Here is a 6,147-nt window from a genome sequence, read left to right on the forward strand (position 1 = left end):
CTTCTCTCAAATCATGTTTCTAGTGGCTTTCTCCCTTTTTTTTCTTGGACCCTTTATGAAAATCCTTGTTAGCCCCAATATCACTTGCCATTTTCATTGGACTCATTCAACCTTTTTGAATCATACCCTTTTACTCCATTGATTACTTGTAGATCATCCGACATCTTAGATCCAAAAGATCCTGAAACACCTAATGTCTCCAACTCTTTCACTACGCGATCACATATGTCCTATAGAAAGGAAAAGATGGCACCAGAAAACCATTGAGAAAAATAGCAGCAGATAGTGATCTTTTATTCAACAGCAATATTTTATTACTTATATCAAACACCATACCTTCATAAAGCTGCTATGGGACTGCGGGGTTGAGGTGGCTGCGGTAGTTAGCATGGCTGCGAAAATACGGAGGCTGCGGGCAGCGGGGCTGGATCAATGGGTGGGTAGGGCTTGAGTTGATTTTTTCTTTCAATTTCAGAGAGGAATGAGGGCTGCAGTGCATTGGGTTTTAGAACAATGGTAAAAAACATAAATTTACTTTTTAATATTTACAGAAATTATATGATCATCCATCTTATAAAATTATTTAATTACAAAATGGCCCTACTTTAGTTAAGATATTAACTCTTAGTGGGTTACATTAACTCAAACTAAAACTAAACATCCAATAAAAATGTGCCACGTCATATAAGGTAATTTACATGTTATTTTAGAGAGAGTTAGGTAGAATTCACCAAATCTTGTGTTAGTACTAAATTTTTTGTGCTATATAATAAAATTTTTGTGTTATGAGCATTTTATTGGTTGTATGTCAATATTTTGGGCATGTATCTTTTTTAAAAATATATCAAAATTTTTTATGTTGTGTATCAAAATTTTTGTACTCTAATTTTTTGAATATACATATTAGAAGAAGACAATGGCAATGATGATGATGATAATGAAGGAGGATGAAAAAGAAAAAGAAAGAGGAAAAAAAATAAAAAAAAAAAGAGAGAGAAGAAGAAGTAAAAAATGTTCAAGAAAAAGAAGATGGCGACGACAATGATGATGATGCTGTTGAAGAAGTGCGAAAAAGAAATAAAAAAAGAGGACAACGGTGATGAAAAAATAAAGGAGGATGAAGAGGAGAAGGAAGAAGAAGAAAAAGAAGAAGAAGAAGCGGCAATGTATATATACTTGTGTTTGAAGAAACGTACGATAACTTAGTTGAATATTTGATTAAAAAAATTGGACGACTAATTTTATTGAGGGCAAATCACTTAATTAAGTCAAGAGGAGGAGAAATTTACACAAATAAGCCAAATGAGAAACTGGTTCATGAATCAACCAATGAAAAAATTTATATAGTTCGAATTAGGTTGTTTTGAACTTCATCTACATGTAATTCGAATCACTGTGATTCGAACTACACATACACGCACACACCCACTAATTCGAATAAACCTGATTCGAATTACACACAAAGTAATTCGAATCAGGGTGATTCGAATTACACCCAAGCACGAAACCCTAAGTAATTCGAATTTGGCTAATTCCAATTACTCATTTTTTGGCTCTAGTAGTAATTCGAATTGGGGTGTTTCGAATTACACTTGATTCGGATATAAAAGAAGTTTGAACCACTTTTCGAATCTAATACCCCACCAAATTCCAGAGAAAAAGACCCAGATTCGCTCCAATAAAGGCTCGAGCAGGATATTCAGCCCATGGGGGATGATCCAGACAGACTATATCGTTTGGATGGAGTTGCTTATATAGCCGGGGTTATCAACGACGAGGTTAGTACGTAAAATTTTTTTTAAAAGTAGGATTAAGTAACTTATTCATTTGTTTATATACGTTATGTTAGTGATTTTGGTGGTAAGTGACATAGGTAACATTTTATGTGACTAATTTTTTATGTTTTGTTAGTGACAATGTATGTGGTTTTGTTAGTGACTTTGTTAGTGGTTTTGTTGTTGGTTTATGTTAGTGGTTTTGTTAGTGGTTTTGGAAGTGGTTTATGTTAGTGGTTTTGCAAGTGGTTTATTTTAGTGGTTTTGTTAGTGGTTTTGTTGGTGGTTTATGTTAGCGGTTTTGTTAGTGGTTTTGATAGTGGTTTTGCAAGTGATTTATGTTAGTGGTTTTGTTAGTGGTTTTGCAAGTGGTTTATGTTAGTGGTTTTGCAAGTGGTTTATTTTAGTGGTTTTGTTAGTGGTTTTGTTAGTGGTTTATGTTAGTGGTTTTGCAAGTTGTTTATGTTAGTGGTTTATGTTAGTTGTTTCTGTTAGTGATTTTTCTTAGTGGTTTGTTGTTAGTGGTTTCTTGATAAACCATTATTTTATGATTTGTATTGTGCTTAATTGTGTGGTTTTATCAAGTCTTCACCCACTTATTCATATGATTAGCATGATATTACATGTCCTTCCCAAAACTGTTCCATGGTTGAAAAATTGCTTCCTAAAGATCTTTTAATTGTATATTTTTATTCTCCTCTATACCGTTCGATGCCGTGATCTATGTGTTAAGTGTTTCAGGCTTCATAGGGCAGGAATAGCTTAGAGAATGGAGAGGAAGCTGACAAAAAAATGGAAGGAACACAAGAAATTGAGGAGATGACCAGCGAGAAGCGACGCGGACGCATGGCTCACGCGACCACACGAAATGGAGGAAATCGTAGTGACGCGCTCGCGTGCCTGACGCAAACGCGTGAATTGGAAGCCGCACGAGTGACGCGAATGCATGGACGACGCGCACGCGTGGCAAGGAAAAAACGCTGGATGACGCGAACGCGTGGATGGCGCAATCACGTGACGTGCGCGATCTGCAGAATTTGCAGAAATCGCTGGCGTGGATTCTGGGCCGCATCTCAACCCAGTTTTTGGCCCAGAAACACATATTAGAGCTAGGGAACATGCAGAGACCAAGGAGGACATTCATTCGGCATAATTTCTAGTTTTAGATCTGACTTTACTCCTCCTCTAGGTTTTCTCTCTATACATTCATAGTTCTTAGGATCTTGTTTTTATTGCTTTTTAGATTGGGATATAGAAAAGAGCTATTACCTCCGCAAGACTTCATCTCTCAAGTTTGTTTTCTCTACTTTTTACTTACTCTTTCATATCCTTAATTTGTTCAGAGTTACCATTAGATTATTTTTAGAATTTATTAATACAAGAACTATTTTTATTTTTAATTGGTCTTTTTGATTATTATTTATCATGTCTTCCTTTATTTCCCTTTCTTATTTTGTGAAGTTTACATTCATGATGAGCGAGTAGTTCTCCAACTTGATTGGGAGTTGATTGAAAGGAGAACCTTGAGTTGGAATGCTCAAGAGAAAAATTGTAATTAGATTTATTGTTGGATGCCTCTCTAGTCACTGACACTAATCCTTCCCAAGGGAGAGGATTAGAACTTGTGAATAGAAGTAGACTTCCAACTTACTTGACTTTCCTCTACCTAGTAAAGGATAACTAAGTAGAACAACCTTCAATTATCAATTGATCTTGGGAGAACTCCAACAAGGATAGATCTTCCAATTGATCTACTCCCGGTCAAGACCTTTATTTAAATTACATAAATTCTCTGTTTTAATTTCCTATTTATCAAACTCAAAACCAATTTGAAAACCCTCTGATTAATAAAATAGCACATCTTTCTGCAACTCGTTGGGAGACGACCTGGGATTCATACTCCCAGTATTTTAATTCTAATTTTGTGACAACCCTTCTAAATTGATAAGCGGACTTTTGTTGGTTAAGAACTGTACTTGCAACGTATCTCTCATATTAATTTCTTAATCTGCCAATTTCCGCCTCGTCAATTTTTGGCGCCGTTGCCGGGGAGTTGCAATAGAGTGCTAATTTATTGATTGGAATTTATTTATTTGCATTTTATTTTATTTTGTTTTTGTTATCATGAGCTATATGTCTCTTTCATTGAATGACGCGTTCACTTCCTGATCCAAGCTTGCCAGTATTTGATCCTGAGATTGAAAGAACTATTTCACGTATAAGGCAAGCTCGACGTCGGTTAGTCCTCTCCGAGGACGAATCTGAAACGTCACTTAAGGAAGAAACAAGCTCCCTTCCTACTGATTCAGTTGATTCACGTGCAGGTAACATGGCAGCACCTATGAGAGTTACTATCAAGGAAGCTGGAGCCCCAGATTTCACACTGCAGCCGTTTCAAGCGCATCACCCAGCGGTGGCTGTAGATTTTGAAATAAAGACTGCACTACTCAACTTGATGCCCAAGTTTCATGGCTTACCTGCTCAAGAGCCTATCAAGCACCTTAGGGATTTTCAGACAGCTTGTTCTACTATTAAGTGTGATGGTGCTGATGAAACTTCTATTCTGTTAAAAGCCTTCCCATTCTCTCTTGAGGGAAAGGCAAGAGAGTGGTACTACACTCAACCCGGAGCAACTGTTTCTAACTGGGATACGCTTAGAAGAGAATTTTTGGAGAAATTCTTTCCAGCCAAAGTTACCGATAAACTGAGGAAGAACATTTCCATGATTTTTCAGGACGAATCCAAGACTCTCTACGAATACTGGGAGCGCTTCAACAATCTTCTGGAAGCATGCCCCCACCATATAATTGATAAGATAGTGTTGCTCGGCTACTTCACACAGGGCATGTAGCCTCAAGATAAGACCACATTGGAAGGTGCTAGCAATGGGTCTATGAAAAAGTACAAGACCACTGATGAGGCATGGCAATTGATAAGCTTTTTAGCTGAATCTACTCGGAATCACAGGCAGAAACAAAGCCGGTCAAAAGCTGTTGCAGAGGTATCCTCTAGCAGAGAGACTGCTGCTCTAACTCAGAGTATCTGTGAAATGACCAACTTACTGAAGCAGATGCATTTGAGTCAACAACAAGCTCAGCCAGCTCAGCCCTCTCCACCGCAGGAAGACAACACTGTGGCGGCCACTCATAACTTCTATGACCGCCCCAATCAAGGATACAATCAAGATGGTAGCTACAACCATAGATGGCAGGACAATTCCAACCAAGGTTGGAGAGATAATTCTAACCAGGGTTGGAGGGACAATCATAACAGAAGAGACAGAGATAACAATGGAAACCAGAGGTGGAATAACAGTAACAATATCAGACAGCAGAATCAGAATCAGGCCTACAGAGCACCTCATCTAAGGCAGCCTCAAGCATCTCAGCAGACCCCTCAGATCACTTATTCCTCTTCATCTTCTAATGATGAGTTATTACACTCTATTGATCGGAGACAGCAAGCCATGGAAAACAACCTTACTTCTACCCTAAATGGTTTGAACTCTACCTTGTAAGCTCTTGTCTCACAGATTGGATCACTAAATAACTCCACCAACCAAAATTCGACCTCTAGTGGACTTCCTTCTCAATCCTTACCCAATCCCAAGGGTGGGATCAATGCCATCATTCTGAGATCCGGAACCACATTGCAAGAGAGGAACCAAGAGGAGCCAAGTCCACCAGAACACACCCCAGCTGAAGATGTAATGGAAATGGAAGATGCTGAAGAGGAAGAAGACACATAGGACATAGTTGAAGAAGAGGAAACTAAACCACAGGGTGAAGCACCAAAGGATGCTGAAACTGCGGATAACACCCGTCCTGTCCCTTTTCCACAACTCACAAGGAAGCCCAGGAAGCAGATGGAACTCGATCCCAAAATGGTAGAAATATTAAAAAAGGTTGAGGTAACCGTTCCCCTTTTTGAGGTTATTCAATAGGTACCTAAATATGCGAAGTTTCTAAAGGATTTATGTATACATAAGGATAAAATTAATAAATTAGAAACCATTCCTTTAGGTAGTTCTATCTCTGCTTTAATGGGAGGTATACCTGAAAAATGTAGTGATCTAGGTCCATGTATGGTTAACTGTACTATTGGAGGTGTGATATTTTCTGACTGCATGTGTGATTTAGAAGCGTGTGTTAGTATAATGCCTTTGTCTATATATAATGCTTTAAGGCTCCCTCCCTTAAAAAGGTCGGCAGCTCGTTTTGTGTTGGCAGATAAAAGCATTATCACAGTGATTGGAGTTGCTGAAGATGTATTAGTGAGCATCAAGGAGCTCATGTTTCCCATTGATTTCTATATCCTGGAAATGCCCCCTACTGACTCCGGAAGGCCATCCTCAATCCTACTTGGAAGACCA

The sequence above is a fragment of the Arachis ipaensis genome, chromosome B06, assembly GCF_000816755.2.
Source record: "Arachis ipaensis cultivar K30076 chromosome B06, Araip1.1, whole genome shotgun sequence".
Taxonomy (NCBI): Eukaryota; Viridiplantae; Streptophyta; class Magnoliopsida; order Fabales; family Fabaceae; genus Arachis; species Arachis ipaensis.